Here is an 11,948-nt window from a genome sequence, read left to right on the forward strand (position 1 = left end):
TGCCTGTGAGCCAGTTTAAGACAAAGTCTTAAGTGTCAGCACTTGGCCATCTGACACTTGGCCATCATCAGTCTTTCCAGGGAGTTGCTCCCCTATGGCTGGGGCCCCAGCATGAGCACACGAGAGCAGATCTGAAGCTGAGCTACAGCTTGAAGCAACTGAGCCCAGTTGATTCACTCAAGTGAGAGATTTTTATTCTTGCTGTGGTGTGTCTCTGGCAAGAGGTGGTCCCTGGTCACTCTGAATTTATTGTGGGAATGAATGTCTGAAAGGTGAACCTGACTCCCTCTGCCTGATGTTTTAAGCTTCTGGCTCTGCAGCACTTGCCACAGTCCTGGGGACCCTCGTGGATGAAATTAGGTGGTAAACGTGTCTCAGCCTCTCAGCACTGAGAACCCATGTGGACTCAGGCCAGCGTCCTGGGTCCTAGCCCCAGTCCGCCTGTTATGAGGCTGGGGGACCTTACCCAAGTCCCTTGCCTTCTCTGTGCCTCAGTTTCCTCTTGGGTGAGTGAGGGTGGTGAGAGACCCAGCTATGGCTGGGTCTCCTCCAGCCTGAACATGTGTGGGATTCCAGATGACTAAAGACTTTGAAAGACATCATGTATAACTTTCTATTGAAAAGGGAACAACAAGTAGAGATTGGGGCTCACAAGTAGAGATTGGGGCTCACATCCCATGCCAGATGAAGAAGCAGACAGAAACACCTGGAGAAAGGTGTTTGAAAGTCAAGAGTGAATTTTTCCAGCAAATAGTCTTGCAGAAAATGTCCCATCAGGGGGGTCTAATGCTGTGCCATGTTAGGTCTAATATTCACTTTTTTTTTTTTTAGAGTTTGTAAAAAATAAATGTTTATTGATGTGCATTTTAAAGTACATTAAAATACCAAAATGCAATCATAAAGGAAATTATGGGCTTCTTTCATGCGTGTTACAATGGATTTTACCATTATCAGTACCCAGTTAGATACTGTGGAACATTTGCTGTCATGTCATATAAATTTAACAATACTATCACCAAACTTTTCTAAAATTCAAAGTTCTCCTAGTTGCCAGACTCATGGATCTTTCCAAACTCTTTAAAGCATGGAATAGTAAAAGGGTAAGTTATATATATTGATAACGTGGATTAGTGCATTTAAACAACAACCCTGTGGCACAGTTGCTTTTAGTATCCTCTTTTCACAGATAAAGAAACTGAGTAATATTCACTTTTGATCTAGCAGAACTTGAATGACCCAAGGCAAGTCTCCCTCTGTAATTGTTAAACCCTGGAAGAGCAGCAGTTATGAGCTGAGCGTCTGAAATCAGGCAGGCCTGGGATGGAATCTGGATTCTTTCACATCATAGCTTTGTGACCTTGAGAAATTGGCCCACCCTCTCTGAGCCTCTCCCACTTGCTTATGTATAAAAATGGGACAATAGGAGCTTAGGTACATTGAGTTCTTTCCAAGGGTCAGACCTGACTTTGTTTTATTTTTTCTTTTTAACATAAGACATGTCTAATATTATAAAGACACAAAATTAAAAGAATGTAAAAAGGTAGCCCTTCCAAAAAAAAAGACTAAATCAAACTATTATTATCAGACAGTATAGACTTTTAAGAAAAATGCATTATTAAATATGAAGAAGGTACTAAATTGGCTATAAAATGAAAACATTTAAATGACAAATGAATAAATAGGCCTGGTTTTAATCACTGTGCTGGGAATGAAGTGATTTGGTCCTCAAACCAGCCCCGTGGAACAGAACACCATTTATTATTATCCCCATTTGGCAGATAGAGAAACTGAGGCTTAGAGAAGTTAAGTAACTTACAGAGATTGCACAATGAGCAAATGCTGGGATCTGAGCCAGGATAACTCTTACTTAACCACTACCCTGCCATCTGCCTCATAGAGGGCAAAAGGTTAAGTGGCTCCACAGAGTTTCTGATGCACAGAAAGTACTCAGAACATCCTAGGAAAGGACCCAACTAACAAAAATCATAATCACCAGTGGAAAACTTACCCCTTTCACAGACTCTGTGTCTTGTACACATCAGCCTGAGGAAGGCACAACAACCCACTCCAGTATTGTTGCCTGAAGAATCCCGTGGACAAAGGAGCCTGGCGGGCTATAGTCCACAGGGTTGCAAAGAGTCAGACTTGACTGAAGCGACTGAGCATGCATGCATGCACACATCAGCCCAACTGGGAAGAGTGTCTATTTGCCTCTCTGGGCTGATGATTCTCAGAGAGAGGAGAAGGGGACACAGAGGATGAGATGGTTGCATGGCATCACCAACTTGATGGACATGAGTTTGAGCAAGCTCCGGGAGTTGGTGATGGACAGGGAAGCCTGGCGTTCTGCAGTCCATGGAGTCACAAAGAGTCGGACATAACTGAGCGACTGAACTGACTGAGCTGATTCTAAAGACAGAGAATTGGGCTGGGTTTTGCTCCATCTTTTTCTTTTCAACAGCCAAGAATGGCTGAGTGGCCTGGGATTTCTGTCATCTGTGACAATGAATGGCCCCAACGGGCAGAAATGAAGATAAGAGCCGTTATCAGCCCTGGGTCTTTAAAGGAAAGTCGTTAGACGGTGGCTGGTACAGAGCAGGTGACCTTTTGGGGTGCATGGCCTGCAGTGAATATCTGGGTTCTCTCTCTGGCTCTACCACAGGCATGAGAGATAACTTCCCGAGAGAAATGTGGGTCATTTCGTGGTGGTGGAGCCAGAACGAGGAGATGGCAAAGCTGACGTGGCCTGATTGGGGCGGCAAGAAGGAGGCAGATCTCTGCTGTTTCTAAGTGCCACTGGGGACCATCCTTCCCAGAGTGGGGAGCCTCAGAGTTTCCGGGTTGGACCGTGAGCTGGGAAGACTTGTACTCAGAAGCTAATTAGTTTAAGCTGCTGTATCACAGAAATGATAGGGTAAGTATCAAGTAACCAGCACCTCAAGAAAATAAATAACCCCACTGGAATCAGGCTAATGCTGAATTAAGAGAGGTGAAAGAATAATAAAGTGCGATTTATGGATCAATTTCTCTTTATTACCCCAGACACTTGTATGCTCCTCTATTCATTTTTTTTTTTTTTTGATGTGGACCATTTTAAAAATCTGTACTGAATTTGTCACAATATTGCTTTTGTTTTATGTTTTGGTCTTTTGGCCCCTGAGGCATGTGGGATGTCAGCCCCTGATGATCAGAGGCTCAACACATACTTCCTCCACCAAAAGGCAAAGACTTAACCACTGGACTGCCCTGAAAGTCCCCTTCATTCATTCTTATATTCACTTGTTCAATCAGTGTGAGATTGTGCAACTGTAGATTGTGTGTTTGGACACCAGCAAACAGGGGAGCTCCCCCTACTCTGACGTTCAGCTTCTAAAGACTTTTCCTGAATCTCAGAATATTGTGAAATAAGCTTTTCAAAAAAATTGAGCACATTTTGTGTTTTGTATCTTATTCCTGTTATTAATTTGAATCACTTATGGAGACTTGGGGACTCCACTATCCCTACAAGGCTCAGAACCTCAGAAACATCTAAATTTGGTCCCACATTCCATCAGCATTAACTGAGTGCTAAGTGCCAAGTATTAGGCTAGGTCCTAGGATATAGCTGTTGTATTAGTCAGGGTTCTTCAGAGAAATAGAACCAATAAAATACATATATAAACAGACGTGTTATAAGGAATTGGCTCATGTGATAAGGGGGGTGGTGCTGACAACCTGCCAGAGTTAGTTGATAAGCTGGAGACCCAGGACAGCTAATGATGTAAGTTCCAATCTGAAGGCCAGCAGGCTGGAAACCTAGGAAGAGATGAAAGCCCAAAGCCTGTTAAGGCCAAAAGACTGGAAAGAACCAATGCCCCAGCCTGAAGGTAGTGAGGCAGCAGGGAGTCCCCCTTACTCATGGTCAGCCTTTTTGTTTTATTCAGACCTTCAACGGATTTGATGAGGCTCAACCAGATTAGGAAGGGCAATCAGTTTTGTTGTTATTGTTGTGTTGCTAAATCGTGTCCGAATCTTTGCTACCCCATGAACTGCAGTGTGCCAGGCTTCCCTGCCCTTCACTATCTCCGGGAGTTTGCTCAAACTCATGTTGATTGAGTCAGTGATGCTATACAACCATTTGAAACCCATGGACTCTAGCCCATCAGGCTCCTCTATCCATGGGATTCTCCAGCAAGAACACTGGAGTGGGTAGCCATCGCTTCTCCAGGGGATCTTTCTGATACAGGGTCTCCCCCAGGTTGACTTGTTGAACCCAGGTCTCCCACACTGCAGGTGGATTCATTACTCTCTGAGCCACCAGGGAAGCCCCAATTTGCTTTACTCCTATCAGAAACACCCTCACAGATACATCCAGATTCAATGTTTGACTAAATATTTGGGCACCCCATGGCCTAGTCAAGTTGACACACAAAATTAACCCTCCCAATTATGAGCAAAACTGATTGTAGCCCGCCAGGCTCCTCTGTCCATGGAATTCTCCAGGCAAGAATACTGCAGTGGGTTGCCATGCCCTCCTCCAGGGCATCTTCCCGACCTAGGGATCAACCCAAGTCTCCAGTATCTTTTGCTTTGCAGGTCTATCCTTTACCTCTGAGTCACCCGGGAAGCCCCTATGTTGTCACAGAGCCCCAGTTTGAGTCATACAGCAAATTCCCATTGGCTATCTATCTTACATGTGGTAATGTATGTTTCCATGTTGCTCTGTCCATACAACCCACCCTCTGCTCTTACGGTCTTGATGTCAGTGACGCCAACAACTGAATAACTAGTATTGAGTTGTTCCAGAAACCACCATGTACCAGTGCTAGCCTGGTGAGCTACAGTGGTGAATGAGACCTAGGCCTTGCGTCTGGGGAACTCTGTCCTGGGGGAGTACAGACAAGTGAGCAGATAATTAGAGCACAGAGTGATTTGAGAGAAGTAACTCAGTGGCTCCGGGAGCCCCACCAAGAAGTCTTTTTATCACTGGCATGGCTGCAGGCAAGTCTTTCCAAGGTGTTCGATATTAATTAATGAGCAGTAATTGAGCGCCTGGTCCCCTACTTTCACCCTTGCTCCCTGCAGTCCCTCCTGCGCACAGCCACCGACAGAGATCCATTTAGAATAGAAAGCTGATGAGATTGCTGTTTCCTCCAATGTCCCCATGCCTCCCATCATAAGAGACTAGTATTCAAGGCTTTCAGTATGGCCTCTCCTCCCAGCGTTGGCCCCTGGCTACCTCTCTGAGCACTCTCTCCTTGCTAGTGGAGTGAGATAGAGCGCCCTCCTTCTACAAGTCATTGGAAGGCAGAATTAAACCCAATGGGCAGAAATCAATGGGCAAAACTGGTGCTCAAGTGAAGAATGGCTGACCCATTAAGTAGTGAGTTCCCTGGCACTGGATGTGTGCAAGCAAAGAGAAGATGCCCGATGGAAATATTTTAGAAAGAACTAAAACTTTAAAAGGGAATGCTGTACTGTTGTTCTTCAGTCAGTTAAGTTGTGTCCGACTCTTTGTGACCCAAGGGACTGCGGCATGCCAGGCCCCTCTGTTCTCCACTTCTCCTGGAATTTGCTCACATTCATGCCCTACTAGCTGAAATTAAAGGTCTTCTCCCCTGCCCCTCCACTTTTTGGTCTCTCTGCCTGGCATGAGGGATCTTAGTTCCCTGACTAGGGATCAAATCAGTGCCTCCTGCAGTGGCAGTGCAGAATCTGAACCACTGGACCTTCAGGGATTTCCCTAAGGTCCTTTTAAATGTTATTCTATGCTAAAGATCTTTTTCTTATAGGTGGGAGGACTACTTCCTTCTTGTACCCTCAGTTCCCCCCCGCCCAGAGTAAGAAATACTTATTGATCTAAATGGAGTCTGCTCTCAGGACCTCAGCAGGTAATGGAACAGTGGCCAGAGTCACCGGGCCGGCTCACCCTCTGGACATTATTTCTCTAGGCTGGAGAAAGGGCCATGGGTGCTTGCCCTCTGTTCTCTCTCTGCTATGTTATTTATCAGATTTGCACAAAGCACTTACTCTGTACAAGGTAGCATTCTGATTCCTTTCCAAACATTAACTCAAGTAACCAAGTAAGCTAAAAAAAAAAAAAAACAACACCTCTAGATGGTACTACTGTTATCCCTGTGTTACAGGTGAGGAAACTAAGGACAGAGAGGTGGAGGAGCTTGCCCAGGGTCCCCCAGCTGGTTAGTGCTGAATCAGGATTTGAATCCAGGCGGTGCGGATCTACCCAGTGCTTTGCACTGCTGCAGCCCTGCCACTTCTTTCCCCACTGCCCCCCCGACCCCAACCTGAAAGCTTCAAGTTTTAACATCTTGCTGGTGGTCACACTGGGTCTCATTGGGGAATGAGGGTCTCCCTTTTCCAAACAGCCCCCAGCCCCCACCACAGACTTATTTTGTTAGCCTTTGGGACCAGGCAGGGCCCATCTCTGTGTGTTGTGCTCTCTTACATGGCATTAGACAGTGCAGCAGAGAAGGCAATGGCACCCCACTCCAGTACCCTTGCCTGGAAAATCCCATGGATGGAGGAGCCTGGTGGGCTACAGTCCATGGGGTCGCTAAGAGTGGGACACGACTGAGCGACTTCACTTTCACTTTCCACTTTCATGCATTGGAGACGGAAATGGCAACCCACTCCAGTGTTCTTGCCTGGAGAATCCCAGGGACGGGGGAGCCTGGTGGGCTGCTGTCTATGGGGTTGCACAGAGTCGAACACGACTGAAGTGACTTTGCAGCAGCAGCAGCAGCCAGTGCAGAGACTGGCCATGGGTCATAGAAGACCAGGAGAGAGACTGTGGATGACTCCATGATGCAGACCTGCCTTCTCTTGTAGAGTTAATGCCTACTCGTCCTGGACATTTCAAATGAATTACCACTCCCTTGGGAAGTCTTTCTTGACCACCTGCCTTGTCCTGCCATAAGGATATTAGTCAGGCTAGGCTAGGTTATGCTGCAGTAACAACCAACCTTAAAATCTCAATGGGCCATTGTAGCTAAAGTTTATTTCTCTGTCATATCAGATCATTTGCAAATCCAAGCATTTGTAAATCCAAATACACACTCCTTCGTGTGTAACTCCAAGTTATTTCCATCTTGTAGCTCTACCTCCTCAACACATTTGCTTCCAAGAGGAATAAGAGGCTGGAGAATCACGGAGAGGTGTTTCAATGGGTCATTTATACCCATATTTTTGGCCAGAACCAATCACATGACCCCAGTGGGCTGGGAAGTTAATCTCCTGAATTCCCAGGGAAAGTGAATACTAGTAACATCCTCCACACTACACCAAATTTCCTTCTAATTTCTCTTATGTCCACATGTATCTTCCTTTTGTATATTAGCTTGTAATTACATACTTGTGTGATTATATGATGTCCAACTTTCCCCCAATCTCTACTGAAATGTAATTTAGAATGTTGCTTATTGTTAAATGAGTGGATGGATGGATAAATGGTTGGATGTTTGGCTGGACAGATGGATGTTTGGATGGATGGATGAATAAATGGTTGGGTGGTTGGATAGATGTATGGTTGGTTGGATGGATAGTTGATAGTTGGATGAATGAAACAGTAGTGAGCCCTTTGCATAAAAGATACACATTCACAATTAAGTTTTACTTGGATGTGTCTCTTTCCTCCCAAGTTTCAGAACTAGTGTAATCCTGCTGCTGCTGCTAAGTCGCTTCAGTCGTGTCCAACTCTGTGCGATCCCATAGATGGCAGCCCACCAGGCTCCCCCATCCCTGGGATTCTCCAGGCAAGAACACTGGAGTGGGTTGCCATTTCCTTCTCCAATGCATGAAAGTGAAAAGTGAAAGTGAAAGTGAAGTCACTCAGTCGTGTCCGACTCCAGCGACCCCATGGACTGCAGCCTACCAGGCTTCTCTGTCCATGGGATTTTCCAGGCAAAAGTACTGGAGTGGGGTGCCATTGCCTTCTCCACAGTATAATCCTAATAAGGGTTAATTAAGATTTCCTAGGGGATTAACATCTGAGATCTTTCAGGGAATTAATTACTGTTTGGTGTTAAAGTTGCAAACAAAATCCCCAGGAACAGTTGTAATTCCCTGAACTGGGACACTGCTTCTTTGTCCATTCCCAGGCTCGCTCACCTGCTGGTCCTCACCATGGCTGTTAAGGGTATTAGGAGTATGTGACGTCTTGGCTGGGAAATGCTCCTTGCCTTAGTCATATTATAGCTGCAGCTTCCTTAGCTCATAACATCTGAATGAAGAAGAGGATCAAAGAGACATTAGGACATTAGCAGAAAATGCACCCACCACTTCAAGATAGTATGTGGCATTGAACAGTATGTGTATCTGCTTTTCTGTTGGGTAAGGCAGAGTGGCAGGGTGGGGGGCACTCCAGGGCAGAGATGGCTTTTCAGTATGTTAAGTGAGAGGGGGTGCTTTCCGAAGGTGGAAGAAGACTCTAATCTGTCATAATCCCTTTTCCTCCTAGGATTTAAGGTTCCTCTTCAACATCGTCTGGACTTTCATTTAAATAATCTACTTGTCCCTACAGCTCTGACACTTAGAAATCACCTCCAGAGAAGGATTTAAAATTAGTCACAATAGTCTTGCCAATTGGTCGACACATCTCTTTTTTTTCTACTGTCCCTCGGGAAACAGAGCTCCCCTCTGTCAAGTCATTACTAAGGAGATTCCAGGACCTAGGCACTCAGCTCCCAAATACCTTTTCTCTGCTTTTGCTTTCCCATCTTTTCCTGGAGGCAATGGATGCCATATGGTGGAGCTGCTGAAAAGGTACGAAGGGGTCATGGGGTAACAGGAAATACCAGGGAAAAACAATAATTGGTAAGTATTTAAAATTATCACCCACATCATTAGCTATTACTATAATTGTTATTACTATAATCACTACGGGCATATTGAGTTATGGGTTCTTTTATTAATAAGTGAACTCCCTTCACCTTGTGCCCCCCCATCCAAATAATGCCCATTTAATTAAGGCTTAGCTTTTGCTTTACTGCCTCAAAAATACTTCCTGACCTCCAGCCCACACATTTCTTCCCTCCTCTCAACTCCTGTATATTTTAAATGCACTTTTCATGTGTATATCTATCGCATTTTTTTCTTGTTCTAATAATCTATTGCTGCAATCATCCCCCAAATTAGCAGCAAATGCAATCATCATATGATGTTTATGGAGTTTTGTTGTCAGGAATTAGGGAAGGATAGAACTGAGATGGTGTATCTCTGTACCAAGATGTCTGGGGTCTCTTCTGGGAAGACCCCAAGGGTAGAAGTGACTTGATGGCTGGGGCTGGAACCACATGGAAATCTCTTTACTCATATGTCTGGCATTTGATGCTGACTATTGGCTGGAACACTTGCACATGGCCTCTCCATGTGAACTGGGCTTCCTCTCGTCATGGCAGCTCCAGACTTCTCACATGAAGCTCAGGGTTCCAAAGGCACATGACCCAGGGAACCAGGCAGAAGCTATTGCCTTTTATGAGCTAGCCAGGGTGTCACATATCACCACTTTAAGCCCCAAGCCTGCTCAGATTCAGGAGGGAGAAACAAACCCCATCTCTCAGTGAAAGGAATGCCAAAGACACGTTGTCAGAGCGTTTGGGGTGGGAGGTATCATTACAGCCGTCTGTGGAAAGTGTCATCTGCCGCAGTCCTAGAAATATTCCCTCTGGAATGGGGACCATGACTTAATTTTCTTTCAGTCTTTTTTAGAGCCATTACACAGTATCTTTTTTTAATAGTAATTTTTTGATTTAAAAATTTTATTTATTTCTTTTTGGCTATGCTGGGTCTTTGTCGCTGCACCAGGTTTTCTCTAGTTGCGACAAATGGGGGCTACTAATTATGGTGTGCCGGCTTCTCACTGCAGTGGCTTCTTTTGTGGTGGCCCACGGGCTTGGTTGCTCCATAGCATGTGGAATCTTCCTAGACCAGGGATTGAACCTGTGTCCTCTGCGTTGGCAGGAGGATTCTTAGCCACTGGACCACCAGGGAAATACCTACCATGGTATCTTGAAAATAATACATGCTTAGCTATATTTATTGGTTGATTAATGGGTCTGTGATGGAGACAGCCACATGACTGTTATCGGTTAAGACAATTCAGGTTGAAAAGCATTTTAAGATGACAAATCACTCATATACATGCATCTTTCAAAGATCACTTAAATATCACAAAAACCCTGCCCAGGAAGTGTTTCATGAGTTCACAGAGGCCTCAGAGAGTTTAGACAATTTGTGCAGCAACAACACAGCTGGTGAGGGACAAACGAATCCAGGATCTGCCTCCCAGTGTAGGACTTGTCCTCAGATAGAGTGGCAAATGCCCAGTGGAAACCCGGGTGAAAAAAAAAAAGGCAGGTAAATAAGACTCTCCAAATGTTTGTCTTGAAGTTTTCGCCAATCTCGAATCCAGCATCTGCCTGCTGTTTCTACTTCCTGCTGTGCCCCTTTCCAGAATGCTCAATCAGGAAAGTACTCCAAGTTCAGTGTCAAAAGCCAGGCTCCTGGTAACCAAAGATGGTTGGCAAATGGTCTTTGAGCAAACTTGTCTCGTGCAATGCTGGGTCGGTTTCACAAGTACATAAAATAACAATGGAATCAAAGACATAAACAAGAGCAAGCCTGTAACCATCACAGAGCTGGGCAGGCGTGGGGGAAGGAAGACGGCTTCTGATGCCTTTGGCCCGCCTGTTTTTCTTTGCAGGCAATCCCAGCGCTCTGGCCATCTGTTCCTTGTTGTGGGTGGTTAAGTGAAATGGGCTGCCAATACAAATAGCCCCGCTTGAGGTTTGTTTGCATAAATTGTTTTGAAAGCTTCATGACGAATTTTCAGGATTACTTGCAGTGGTAGGGACCTCGGTGGAGGCGGAAATATAAATTTAGAGATGCCAGTTGGAATCTATTAATTTGCTTGCAGCCCATTACCCTAGGTCTGCTGCTTCACTGGCTGTGTGACCCTGGGCCAGTGAATTAACCTCTCTGAACTTTAGTTTATCCTCATCTGCTCCATGGGAGGCGATAGGCATAGTAGCTACCTTATGGGATTATGAATTGGAAGGAAGATGATACATGTAAAATGCTGAACACAGGGACTGGCATGTGATGTGTGCTTTGTAAATGGAATTGATTAGTCTTTTTGCTGAAATGAAAGGAAAAACATCCCCATCAGACAGCCCTGGGTGTGTGCCCTGGCTAGGTAACTTGCTATCTCAGTGAAATTGGGAGATATATATTTTCTCTCTGAGCCTCAGTTTTTAAGTCTGTGGGGATAGGATTAATAACAGATCATGAAGACTACTTGAGGCACCACACGTAGTTCTATGTCCAATGGTCACGTTGGCTGCCATTGTTGTTACTGCACAGTGGCCTTGGCTGGGCTACTTCCATATGAGTTTGAGCCCTTTACTGTCTACGTCTGGGATGGCACATCATTCTGTCTCCTGTGTCTCTTCTGATCTTGGTTGGAGCAGCTTCTTCAGAAGGAGCTACGTAGGGAAAATGGATTGGTGTCTGCTGGAGGCGAGGATCGAGGCGTGAGGAGTAGGGAGACCCAAGGGTATTTGACGACTTTGTTCTAGACTCTGGTAGGGAAGATATTACTATTGCCTGTGCATATTCGCTGGTAAGGGAAGAAGATGCACAGAGTGAAGTCGTCAGATAGAGGGAGGCCATAGATCATGACTGCCAACCTCCAAATGTTGCAAACCTTCAGCTGGAGGTTTGCTTGCCCTGTGCTGCTAAGTATCTTGGGGAACATGTTGCAGGGAATCCCAAGGGAAATCTTTCATTTGGGGTTGCTTTTCTGGGGTAAGACAGAAAAAGAGACAGAGATAGGAAGGAGAGAGAAATTACAAGAGCATGAGACTAAGAAGGACACAGGGAGAAGCAGGCAAGAGACAGATAAGTAAAAACAGATAGGAAGATGAGGAGACATAGAATCCAAGAGACACGGA

Source organism: Bison bison, unplaced genomic scaffold, assembly GCF_000754665.1.
Source record: "Bison bison bison isolate TAMUID 2011002044 unplaced genomic scaffold, Bison_UMD1.0 scf7180017864473, whole genome shotgun sequence".
Taxonomy (NCBI): Eukaryota; Metazoa; Chordata; class Mammalia; order Artiodactyla; family Bovidae; genus Bison; species Bison bison.